Source organism: Aotus nancymaae, unplaced genomic scaffold (assembly GCF_030222135.1).
Source record: "Aotus nancymaae isolate 86718 unplaced genomic scaffold, 86718_ANA_hifiasm-v0.15.2.pri h1tg000006l, whole genome shotgun sequence".
In the NCBI taxonomy this organism is placed as follows: Eukaryota; Metazoa; Chordata; class Mammalia; order Primates; family Aotidae; genus Aotus; species Aotus nancymaae.
In genome coordinates, this window is record NW_026988417.1 from 54580182 (window position 1) to 54594480 (window position 14299).

The window sequence follows — 14299 nt, forward strand, 5'->3', positions numbered from 1 at the left end:
CTGGCAGAAGTGCCGATCTCACAGCCAACAACAATTTTTAACTATTTTACCAAGAATACCTGAAAATGTCACTCAAGTGTTTGAGTGTTTCCTGTGAAAACAGTTCTTTATTTGGGTGTGAGGATATGATTTTTGATTGCTAATAACTCATTTTTATATGCCAATTGCTTCACAGGTTAGAATTATGACAGAAATTTTTAGTAAAAAATCATCTGGGAAAATATAGATTTACCATTTTTAAAACACACACATGAAACAAAATTACATGTTTCTCCCAGAAAATACAAACAATGTTCACAGTGGAAATTATAATTCAACTCATGTTGGCTATTTGTCTAGTGGAAAAAAAATCAAAGATAGAAAGAAAAGCACTCAAAACACTACTTGAACATTGTAAGTAAACTTGAAGAGAAAAAACAACAGATTTGTATCCCAGCGAGTATACCAGAGACACCTGGGGAAATTTTTCAAAGAACATATATCCAAAAACCAATAATTCTATGGCTTTAGCATGTTACAGAGAAGAACACACACACACCCCTACACACAGAGGCAGTTTGAAAAACAGAGAGAAAACAATGCAAGGAAAGGCAAAGAAAGCAAGTTTTTCAATTAAAAAATTAATCTGTCATTCTCTGACAATTGAAATTCTAAAAAGTGAAAGGTACTAAGCTAGACATAATAGCAACCCTGAATGTGCCTGAAATTTAACTCATGTAGTGTTTGAATCTCAAAATTTCTGGAGAAAGTGCTTAACTTCATTGATGATTTCTTTTTTCTTTTTTTTTTTGTTTTTTTTGAGACGGAGTTTCACTCTTGTTACCTAGGCTGGAGTGCAATGGCGTGATCTCGGCTCACCGCAACCGCCGTCTCCTGGGTTCAGACAATTCTCCTGCCTCAGCCTCCTGAGCAGCAGGGATTACAGGCATGCGCCACCATGCCCAGCTAGTTTTTTGTATTTTTAGTAGAGACGGGGTTTCACCATATTGTCCGGGATGGTCTCAATCTCTTGACCGCGTGATCCACCCACCTCGGCCTCCCAAAGTGCTGGGATTACAGGCATGAGCCACCGCACCCGGCTATTTCTTTTTTCATAAATAACCTCAATGTGAAAAGAGGCAGTCTAGAGGAAAGGACGCTGAGATTGGAGTATATAGTCTTGAATTATTTCCCTAAAAATCTGGGACAAACTGTAGCTTCTCTGTTTATATTTTCCCATGTCGCTTAATCCTCTCAGTTCCAGGCTTTGCTAGAGCTAAAAGAATAACAAAAACAAAAATAAATTGGACATTTAACAAAACGCTATCAGCATATACAAAAGTTATATTATAGTAAAAGAACTTCAGTCAGGTTCTTAGTCTTTGCTTAATCACTAATTAATATGTTGCTTACTGTACACATCATGACATTTCACCTTTGGGCATCTTAAGTTTTCTATTTCTGAAAATTGGGATTTGGAGTAAGTTGATTAACTAGGAATGAGAACTAAATCACTATTAAATTTTTCAACATGCCCCCTCTCCCTTCTCTCTCAAATAGTCGTGGAGGTTATGCTGATTAATTTGAACTGAGTGAGATTTGGATATATATACACTTCAAAAAATTTCCCCAGGTGTCTTTGATATATTCACTGGGATATGTATCTCTTGACTTCTATAAGGTTCTTTTCAACTTTCAATACTCTATGATGCTGTGGTATTCAGGTGGAACTACAGAAAATTCCTTCTGCCCAAAATGGAGTAACTGTAGAAAGACTTACCCCTTCCATCTAAAAAAAAAAAAAAAATCTGGAAAAATGTAAACATGTAGAAATATATGGAAAAACAATTTCAGTATATTGTTTATTAGCCAGCAAAAGACAGTGATCCCTGAAAGATGGGATACAATATGTTATGACCAAAAATGCTGAAGAATTGCCTAGAATGAGTTTCCAGGCAATAGCAAAATGAAAGGGAATTCATAACGTGTAACATATGCAAACATTAATTCAAAATGGATCATAGAACTGAAATATAAAATGTCAAACTAAAATAGAAGAGAGATATCTTGTAATATTTGATTAAGAGTTCTTAGAAAAGCACAATCCAAAAAACGTTTTTAATAAAATGCAAAAATCAAATGCAGAGAACATGTTCAAACCAGCTATCTGAAACAATACTTATAGTTTAAATAAGAATACTCAAAATAAAACAATAAGCAAATATCCTTCCCCCAAAATATGTTAGAAGACATTTAAATAAAGAATGGCAAATAAACACAGATAAAGATGCATAACACCATCATGTCATTAGAAAAATGCAAAATAAAATGACACTATGTTACCACCACAATCTTATTAGAATGGCTGAAATTTTAAAAGATTGACCAATACAAGTGTTGGTGAACGTAAAGAGTGAACTAAACCTTGAAAAACTAGTAGAAATGCAAAATAATGACTTTGAAAAAAAGTTAGAAGATTTTTAAATAATTAAACATTTACCTATTATACAATCCAACAATTTTACTCTTACTTATTTTCAAAAGGGGAATAAAAGCATATGTCCATACAAAGAAATACACATGATGTTCAGATAAGTTTTATTTTAAGTAGCAAAACACTAGAAACACAGAGGTTCAATGACATAGGGATAAATAAACATATTTTGACCTATTTATATGATGAAATACCTTCAACAAGAGAATTGAGTGAATTCATGATAGATACAACACAAATGAATTTCAAAAACAATATATTGAGTTAAATAAGTCAGACAATAATGTATATGTACTATATTATTAAATTTATATGTAACTCTAGGAATTGCAATAATTGTATGGTGATGAAAAATATATCAGTGTTTGCTTGGGTGGAAAGGATGAAAAGGAAAGAGAAAAAAATTACAAAGAGACATGAGAAAATGTTAGGGTATGTTCTGTGTGTTGAACATGTTCTCTGTCTTTATTGTGGTGCTGTGTCATGAGAGAACATATATTTCAAGATATAAAATTATATACCTCAGTGTGCTAATATGTTGGAATATATGCAAAATAGTATAATATTCACCTTCATGTAAACTGTCTTTTAGATAATGTAAGATTTTCACTCCCATAAATTTTTATTATTTTGTATACTATAATATGCCATATATTATATGTAATAAATAACATGATATGCAATAATAAATATACAGAGAGTAGGTATACACACATATCTAATAAGAAATTACATATATATGTAAATGTACATCATTTACTATTTTTATTTCAAGATTCAGGATTTTATGAGGGCTAAATATTGCCAATAGTATTTAGCATAAATTCCTCCACTTAGCTTTTCAATTCTTTTGTAATATGAATTGTTCATGAATTTGTATACTGCCCACTTACGTAAGCTAAACACATGTGTCCAGAATTCTCTTCATTTGGCAATTCCACATTAGCTGGGTTCACAGAAAACCTTTCCTGGATGGTTCAGAAGACGGCAGTCAAGCTGCAGTCATGAATATTGTTACTTATCATCTGCCTTTGTGGTTGGTGTGGACAACACATGGGACCACACCATTTCCAGTTCCCCAGGGTCCCTCTTAAGCTTCCTCAACAATTAGACCATATGAATGTTTAACTCCTGAAGAAAGAATGCCAATTTTCCCCACAAAGCCACCCATTACTACATAATCACTATTGAGAGGTATTGAAAGACTCCTGCAGGCTGCGGGTCATCATCACGGATTCTAATTTAGCTTTGCAAGGTCCAGAAGATCCTTGCTCTCCCCAGTTTCTTGTTGTCTTCCCCTCCGACAGCCTCTCCTGAGGACTACAATTTCTGGAACCAGACTCAGAAACAACAGCCTCATAGAGACTCTTTCAGCAACTCCCAAATTACTTAGAGTCAAACCCTGTGGTTCTGTTTCTCTGACTGGATAGTGAAAGATGCACTGAGTCATTGTTCATTATCCAGTAAGGAATGAGGTCTCCTTCAGTGATATTAGGCTGCAAAAACTCTACCTTCATCATATTCAAACATGCCTTTATAACTCTGCCAAGCTGGTCTGTTTACGTAGAGTCAACACATTCTCCTCCCTATGAAGGAATCCACTTCGTTTTTTAAAATAACATCTTTCAACCTCTTCCTTGAAACTATTATTATTTGTTTTATTAGATATAATATTCCATTTAAATTATTTGGGATTTAGGTGTACACTACATAGTTAGTTTGTCTTCTACATGTGACTGAAAGCTGGAAAAACTTTGATAATTATTTCCGCAATGCTATTAGAAACATAGTGTGTAAGTCAATCAAACTCTTTTGAGTATGAATACATGCATAAATTCTATTCCAGATAAAATTCATATTTTACTCTAGAAAACTAAAAAAGAAAAACAAACAAACTGGGATCGTTCATATAGGAGAGGTCCCCCATCAGAGTCTGGGAGTGTAGAGAGTGAGTAGAAGGTCTTGAAATTATGAGAAAAATAACATTGCAAGAAAAGCATATTAATTTTCTATACTTATTTTAAAAGAATTTGAATATTATATCTCACGATTTAAAAAGTGTAGAGTTAGTAATAGTACTTCAAAATTAATTATAAAGCCAAAGAACTTGAATTATAACACTGCAGCTCTATTTGTTTCTAGATATGATATTATCTATAGACAAAGAACTAAGAAAAGTAGACATCTCCATCTAATGCAAAATGGAAATCCATTTCCTACCATCCTAATAAATATGCTTTAATAAACTTAAATTCTAAAAGTCAATGAGAACATTTAGTTCTCCTCATCGATTTTGTTTTAACTCAAAAGGGTCTTCTTGATTTACAAATAAATTTAAACAAATTTCTACATTCTTGTAGAGCAATAATTAAAAAACTGAGAATAACAAACATGTTTTCAGACTGGCTTTTATGTATAATCTATTAGACAGTTCTACAAACATTTCTGACACATTTATTCATTTGCTTATCATTAATTTATGAAACAGCACGAAATAATAGCTATGCTTGAGAGTAAAGAAAAAGAGGAAGACAGAATTCAGAAGAGAGAAAATAGGAATTTTAAAATAGAAATTTAAAGATTATATATGCGAGAAAATATGAAAATCAAAATAATGTCCCTGGTGCTTTTATTTTATGCCAAAAACATCTTAACCCCCATATACTTATTTTCCATTTTAGGTGCTGAAGTCAGATTTATGTTAGTGGATTGACTGTTAAATGAAGTCATCATTCTCTTTCAGTTTATACTGCTGGCAGAAGTTCACCAGTAGCTTATACATTAATTAATGTCTTCATTTTATTTTAATTTATTCTTCTAAGTCATTCACTTTCCTACACCAGAGTTGAAATTAAATAATTTTTTCCATAAATTCAAATTGGTGGCAACATGAGGCTTAAAACAAATTAATAAGTGATTGATGGTTAGCTTTTTATTTTAAGTCTACTTAAGGTAAATACCTAAAAAATTAAATGCCTGAAGGTAGATAAATTAGAAGAATGAAACAAGATAATGTCAAGGTTTTTAAAAATACAATGTTACAAGACAAAAGAAGCTAAAATTATCATAAGATATTGTTATATTTTTCCTGGACTATGGAGACTACCACCTAAATGATTCTCTGATTTCTATTCTCACTTTTTAAAATCAGTGCATGCACTACTTTTAATGCAAATTTAATGATGTCATTCTTATGTCAAAAATTACTCCATGCGTTGCCTTTGCTCTTGTGATAAATTCCAAAATTCTCATTGTGGCTGGTAAGTCCCTCATGATGTAGACTTTGTCTTATTTCTCATTATTCTTCCTTCAGTTATAATCTGTTGTTATGGTTAACAAACTGTTTTCTATCTTAGAAACTTCATAAAGGATTTTTTTCTCTGCTCTAGAACTTTTCTACTATCTTCTCTTATGAATATGTAGAAAATTCATACCTTAGCACTCAGCTTAAACCTCATCTCAGAAGACACCTCCTCAAATTTTCAGACTTAATTAGAATCCCTGTTATATGCTCTCAGGTCATGCTGTATTTTTCCTTTATAGAGGTACTTTATTCTCTAATCATTATTTACATTATTCTTAGTGTTGCATTTCCAATATTTAATATAGACCTTATAACAAAGAATGTAGTCAATAAAAGTGTGCTTAATTCACAAAAGACACTAATTAAACTCTTTGCTATCATTGTACCACGTTCCATTTTAAGTTATATTTGTCCTTTTTATGACAGAGATTTCTTAGTAACTGACTAGTAAAATATCTTTACTCGAAACCCATTACTGACAACTGGCAGTTCGCTATGTAAATTTCTATTACATATAAATCAACACTGACGTTTACCTAGGGAGAAGATGATTTTCAAGACAAAAATAGACTGAATGAAATGGAAAGCAAATTATGATTATAAGAATAGATGAGGTATCTCTAGTGAAAGATTAGTTTCCTATTTATTTGTTAACTTTTGGGAAAAAAGTAGCAAGAGTTCCATTCATAGTTGGGCAAAAGTAAATTTTTGTTTTCCAGAAAAACTTTTTAAGCATAATATTAACATGACAAGAATGGAATTAAAATCATCAGTGTCGGATAAAGCAGCAAGACTGAGGTGATGGCAGAATTTGGGCGACAACCAATCAAAGCAAGTTAACAAAGGCTAACTGTTGTAACGAGGAATTACAATATCAAGGATTTAATAAAATAGTTGTTGATAGTCAAGTTCAGTGTATATTTCTGTGGTAGAACAACCCTCCTGCAAGAAATGACTCTTGGAATTCCAATCTCCTTCCTTCCTAAAACTCAGATATGCTCAATCCCTGAGCTCTCAGGTTGCTTTGGAAGGGGAAAAATTAGCATGGGAAAACATGGGACAGATTTGGAAGCAGTATGCATTATCATTTTTGCCTTCTTTCTATTGGCCAGAACAAAACTAAGTGGTCCATCTAACACCAAGGGACTCTGGAAAATAAACTTGTTATATACCCCCAAGAAAATCAAATACATCTAGCTAGCATGTGCCAGAAAACATTAGGATGGTTTTAAAACAAAATTAATAGATAATTACCTTTATGTGAACATTTTATTATGAACTACTTAGAAAATCAGGATTTGAATTAATGGCTTAACACAAATTTGCAAAGATTTCCTCAAGCTACCTACAGATATATTTATTTTATAAGTTGTACCAATCATATTATTTTTATTGACTTTAAATAATTATCTGCCTTTAGCTATACTAACTGAGGAGTATAAGCTGGTCCCAAATGTTTCCTGCTTCCTGAGGCAAACCTTCTTGATACAGACAAATATTTGGGTGTCAGTGGTAGAACTAGAATGATGTTTGGGGAAATAGCACCAAAGGGGTGTTGAAGATTCCTATCATCAGACTTCATTTTTTATTATTGAAATTTTATATTAACCTACTGTTAAGTAAAATAATATTATATATAAACATGTCTATAAAGTTATTTCCTCAGTTCCTACTTATTGCAAAATTGCTGTCCCTACATCTAACACCTAGAGGAACTTTGGAGCATGAATATTGAGAGAGTCATAAAACACAACTTCAAGACCCCAAATTTGACTTGAGGATAGGAAAAAATAAAAGTCTAACAAAATACCTTGATCTTTACCTTTATGTTCTAGATAATGCAGAATTTTTCCATGAAGATGTTTTATGCAAGATATTGTTAAAGATTCTGATTGTTTGCTTGTTCTATTAAACTTTTCTGCCTTCTGGGAGTGCATTTTTTTTGAAAGTTATCTTTAAATTCTCTCATTTTTACACATATTGCCACTGTGTTGCCCTGTTTTTAATCATTTGCCACACCTGCAATTCAGTAGAAATCATTGTATCATTCTACTTATTTTAGGTTGATAAAGATGTTAATCAAATACCTGAGATTTTGGTTTTTATATTTTATCTGTAAGTATTCTTGTCTGTTTTACTGTATATTTTTCTCATCATTATTTTAAACCCATTGTTTTTTTACCTACGAAATATATTTTAATAACAAATTTTAGTTGTTATATAAAATGATATTTTATGTATAAAAATTATAGAAATAATTACATCTCATATTTTAAATTCCAATTTTATTATTTTTGTCTGATTTTAACTCTTTTATATTTAGTATTTTTAAGTCTCTCTTTCTTACTCCTTTATCTTGTAGTTTTAACTTTTATTGAGTATTATTTGATTTTTATAGTATTTCTTGTTATATAACTTTTAATTACTTTCTCTTTATTTGTAATCTTGGTTTTAGACTTAGTACTTGGTCAGAGATACATCATATAGATTGTCAACAAACATAACTTGAACCAGGAAACAATCCATTTCCTCTGTGCTGATTAGTATTATTATTTATAAATAGCAAGCAGAGTTCTGAACCATTTCACTTTCTACTAATTGCCATTTACAGTAGTCACTGATTGAATAACTTCCCAAATCAGTATTGTTTTCCCGCTGGTATTTTCTTCACTCTCTATCTGAATCTCTCTCTCTTCTTTCTCCTGTCTGTCTGTCTATCTATCTATCTATCTATCTATCTATCTATCTATACCAATCAAATGCCTACCAGTAGTTAGCAACCTTCAATCACTGACTAAGCTTTTTAATACTTATCCAGTGTTTCATCTTAGCCCTCTGTGTTGGTTAATACTGAGTGTCAACTTGATTGGATCAAGCGATACAAAGTAATATTCCTGAGTGTGTCTGTGTGAGTGTTGCAAAAAGAGATTAACAGTTGGGTTAGTGGGCTAAAGAAAGCAGATTCACTCTCTAATCAGTTTCCAGCAAATATGAAGTAAGCAGAAAATCATGACAAGAAGAGACGGGCCTAGCCTCCCAGCCTACATCTTTCTCCTGGCTGGATGCTTTCTGCCCTCAAACATCGGACCCCAAGTTCTTCAGTTTGGGGACTTGGACTGGCTCTCCTTGCTCCTCAGCTTGAAGATGGCCTATTGTGAGATCTTGTGATCATGTAAGTTAATACTTAATAAACTCCTCTTTGTATATATATATATATATATATCTATTGCGACTCAACCTAGCAGAGAATGAATTTAGACAATTCATAGGAAATTCCCAAGTGGTCAAGTAAAAAAAATGTCATTCTCCAGAAAGGACAGATTGTGTTAGGAACAAAGAATAGGAGAATATAAAGTAGGAAGAAAAAATATCAATGGAACCTGGAGACCCAAACCTGAACATTTTTATTGGTATTAAAAGAGAAAGGATAATATAAAGAGATATTAAAATAGATTATACATATTCACTGCCTGTGTGAATAAAAATGTGTGAAAGATGTAAGAAATATCTTCTCAGTTTATTCACAAAGGAAATTTCATTTTCAAAAAACAATAAAGCAATATAGGACAGCAAGATTGAGAATCTATGTCACTGCGCAGATAATACAAATGAAGAACGCACATTAAAACAAATATGAGATGCTATAATCATCATCCATTGAAAATATTCACTCTGATATTTTCAGTGCTGAAAAGGGTATTCTCTTACTCTGCTGAGGATACTGTAAACTGGCCCATGGCCACTTATCACAACTTAATTTAATTAAAAACACAAAACTAATTTGAAATTAAACTATTTCAATTTCTTCTCAGTTTCTATTCTAGTAAAACATATCTTCAGAGGAAAGGTATAATTATGGATGTTTTGAAGAGAATAGACAATTACAAAAACGATCAAAATAATACAATACTAAAAAAAGTTTTTATAAAAATTATTTAATAGAAATATCAGTGACACAGTATGCAGAAATATATGGTAAAAAATGATGAATTTTCATGATCATACATCAAGAATAATTATTTGGGGTATTTATTCTTGTTCACAAAACTAATGTAAACACTAATTGTATTGCTTCTAAATTATGTAATTATGTATCATATTTTAATAAAATATTTACATATTTGAAAATCTATTTTGAATCAATTATTATATACATCCATCAATATAGTAAAATTTTTAAAGCAATAAATACTTCAAAAATTATATAACATTAATTACTTTACGCTTCTCATTTTCTTAAAATATTTTAGTTCAGATTTTCAACCTGTAAGATACAATGTTAAGTGAATTTAGCATGTGCTAAATTATTATATAATTTAAATTATTGTATAATTTTGTACATGCTAATTCACTTAACATTGTAAATATAGGCATATTCTATTTATTCTAAATATGTTCTTTATCTTTACATATAAACTCAGGCACAGAAAATATTGAGCAAAATACACATCTAATTGTTAAAGAAAATTAACTCTTTAGAGGTATCTTGGAGTGGAAATGTTAGTTTTGTTCATTTAATATTTAAGATTTGATTGTGTAATGCAGACAGGAGGTCTAATGTTGAAATAAATATCTGAGACTCCTCACATTATTAATTACAACTGAAATCAAAGTAGTAATGAGAATGCACTGAATGTAGTTACAGAGGGAAAATTTTACTACAGAAAAGATAGAATGTGAATACTGGGCAAATACTTAGTTGTTTGGTAGAGAATAAAAGTTTTGACAAAGACTAAGAAGAAAGAGACTGAGGTATACAAGAGATACATTCAAATATAGTACTAATATTCTTAGAAGATAGGAGATGTATCCTGGCCATGCTGTAATCTCAGTGTCTGGTATACTAGGCAGATGAACAGTAAATATTATTGAAGAGTACATGGATTTTTAAGAAGACCCTCCTGTGGGGTCTTTCCTTGTATGTTTTTATATGAATATTTGTATTTATCCTTTGGACCGATTTTTAAATATTTTATAATATAAATATATATAAATATTTTTATTTACCCTTTGAACTGGGATGAGTGTGTGTATGTGTGTTTTGTGTGTGTATGCATGTGTGTTTTTGTGTGTGTGTGCAAATATTGAGAGAGAAGAGAGACAGAGAGACAGCCTGGGGTAAATGAAAATTTACTTGAGTACTTTCAAACTCATCACCCAAAGCAGAATTTAATTGTCAGATCACGACCATACTGCTGATAATACAATATGATGCTTGTTAGGGAAATTCTCATTTGGTGAAAAAAAAAAAAAGAGATATTTAATTAATGAGAAGTCTTCCAGTTACAATCTGCCACTATTGGATTGACCTCTGGAAATTTTCTCCTTCAGCTTAGTGATATCCCTGACTATAACACTTATCTAGGTATCAAAGATATCAGGCCCAGTTATTTTTTCCTAACAAAGAGAATAGAAAAGTTGGGTTACATTATAAAAAAAATAGCTTATATACCAAATAATCAATTTGCAGTAACAAAAAGATTTTAACGCATGGTAGGTCGTTTAAAGAAAGTTGAATGTAATGTCTTAGAGGCAATAAATAAAGTGTAGTTTTCCTTAAAACATATTTCTTACTACTATATCTTATTGTCTTAGCACAAATATCTAAATGTTATATATTTTTCATTATTTAAATTAACAAAATGAAAGTTGAATGAGTCATGTTATCTAAATCTTCATTTCTAACAAGCAGTAGTTTCATCAAAGACAGTAAATTTTGACTTTATTCATTTAACACAAATTAAATCTGTTTTCTGTCTGTGACATCTAGTGTAAATCTTTGCTTCCAGAACTTGATAAATTTTTCCCCAAAATACAAAGCACTTCCAACTATCACCATCTTATTTACCACAATAGCATAAAAACTTTCTCTTCCACCCTCAATTAAGCAATAATCACCTCAGATCTTTAATACTATTTTCCTGCTGCCCTTTTTCTTTTCTTTATGTTTGATCCAAAATATTTCTCTTGATACTATTTCCTTTTTCTAGTGTTTTGTTAATTCATTAAAATCTAAACACTAACATCATAGTACATAATATTCAAAATTTAGTATCACTTAAAGAGCATTGAGGAAGCATAGATGAAGCTATGGCAGGAAGAAAAGGCCATCTTTTGTGTTGAACTTCATTCGTTTAACTTTTACTCTCAGAAATTTTAAGTAAATGATTCTCTCTGTAAAATGGTTTTGGCCTGAGTTTTGTTTCCAGAGAAAGACATAGCCCATTAGACATACTTTGGGAAAAGTTTCCATGAGATTTTCCTTTCTCTGGTTTCAAGCATAAACTGTTCAGTAAGGCAAATTTCTACAGATCACAGGTCTTTTTCTGTGGCAGCAGGTAAATATGAGAGAGATTAAAGCTGGGAAATCCAGAAATGAAAAGAAATTATTTTTTCCCTTACGTATTAGGAGATATATTTATATGTACATAAAAACATACATAAATCATATTTATTTTTCTCATGTGCTTTCTTTCTGATTTGTTTTTAAAGCTTTCTAAGAGTAGAGAAAAAATAGGCAATAGACAATTATGATTTGTTCTGTTTTGTCGAAAACTTGACATACTATTTTCAATTATATACACTTTCCTTCAACTGCTACATATTCAGAAAATAAATTCATCTTACAGTCAGACACTGCAAAATCTAGTCAAACAAATTAAATATTTCTCTGCTTTGGGGGTGTTTATTGAAAAGATAAAATTGCTCTAATCTATTGCTTTCTATTTCACTGATAATCTTTTTCATTTCTATAGTACTCACTACTTCTGAGATTGGTCCCATAATGGCTGACAAATTCATATTTGACTTTCTTGTAGACTCTTAACTCTTAAACTTAAATAAACCGTTAGTGAGTGAAACAAAAAGTGTTCTAATTTTTAATTGTATTATGAACACTTTTATTATAACTATGTCTTTCCATAAACAGTAATAGTTACTAGACATGATTTGATATTACAATCAAATATATACCTCACAGAAATCTTTCAGTAGTCTTCTGAGATAAGGCTAATCAATCTATTTATTTTCTAAATTATAAAACTGGTTGGGGAGTCTGACTCCTAGATAAAAAAACTTTGTATGATTTTTGGCCAGGCTATGAGAAATTGCAAAAGCTTTACCTAGCAAGTCTCAAGAGAAAAGCTGCTCCCCACCTAATGGGCTTGTGCATAGCCAATGAACTGCTGTATCTAAAGAAAGTTGCAGTCAAGGCCTGTGGGGCTAGGACTGGCCAGTTATGCTTTTAGCATATTTGTATTCCCAGCCAGGCACTGTTACTCCTAGGTCTCTGAGGCCTTTAGTCAATGTCCTTTTCAGATATCTCTGCCAATACCTCCTTACGGTGGTGGGAGGGTGGATTTTTCAAGACACTTCCCCCCTTTAACTCAGTACCCAGTACTTTTCCACTCCTAACCCTTCCCGCTGACCCTCTCCCACCCAAAAGTACATAAAACTGCTGGAGCCTTTTGTCTGGGGTTCCCTCAAGTGAGAGGACCCCCTGCGTCTGAAATTCTCCTGTTTCTTGGAAGAAAACAGAACAAGGAAAATCTATGATTATGCCATCACAGTAAATGCTTAAAGGCTTAATGCTTGCATCTTTGGCTTATCTTTCAAATAAGATATTCTGACATCAGACAGCTTAGCTCTCTTTCAATCTTTCAGCCAGATGATTTCCTATATAAAAATATTAGCTCCATATCCCTGGTGGAGGTATAAAAGTAGACTGATTCGAACAACTTGGATAGTCGTTTGAGGAAATGAATTTGCTAAGTTTTTGCAATCTTCTTAATTTAGCATTGCTAAAGTAGCACTTCAATAGGACCTGTAATCCTAGCACTTTGGGAGGCCTAGGTAGGAGGACTGCTTGTAGCCAGGAGTTTAGGAGCAGCCTAGAAAAAAATATTAAGGTCCTGTCACTACAAAATGGTTTTAAAATTAGCTAGACATGGTGGCACACACCTGAAGTCCCAGCTACTCAGGAGGCTGAGGTGGGAGGATTATTTGAGCCCAGGAGTTGAAGCTGCAGTAAGCCGTGATTGTACCACTGCACTCCAACCTGGGTGTCAGAAAGAAACCCTAGATCCTGTCTCAAAAGCAAAAAGGAAAACAAAACATTCTGAAATATAATTTTCACCTCTTATCCATAATACCTCCAAGTCAAAGCATAACAGAGCCTAACAAATCACAAATGAACTCAGCTTAACACCCTTTCTCCACCCTACATTTTCACACTGCAATCTTAGTTCTCTATTTCTTAAGAAGAGGTAAACAGCTCAAACACCTTGAAGGCAATACTTTGGCCTTATTTTGTCTTTCTTAATATTGCATTGCAGTCAGGCACTGTGGCTTACTTCTGTAATCCCAGCAATTTGAGAGGCCGAGGCAGGTGGATCATTTGAGGTCAAGAGTTTGAGACCATCCTGACCGACATGGTGAAAATCCCGTCTCTAAAAAAAAAAAAAAAAATAGCGGGGTGTGGTGCTGCATGCCTGTAGTCCCAGCTACTTGGGAGGCTGAGGCAG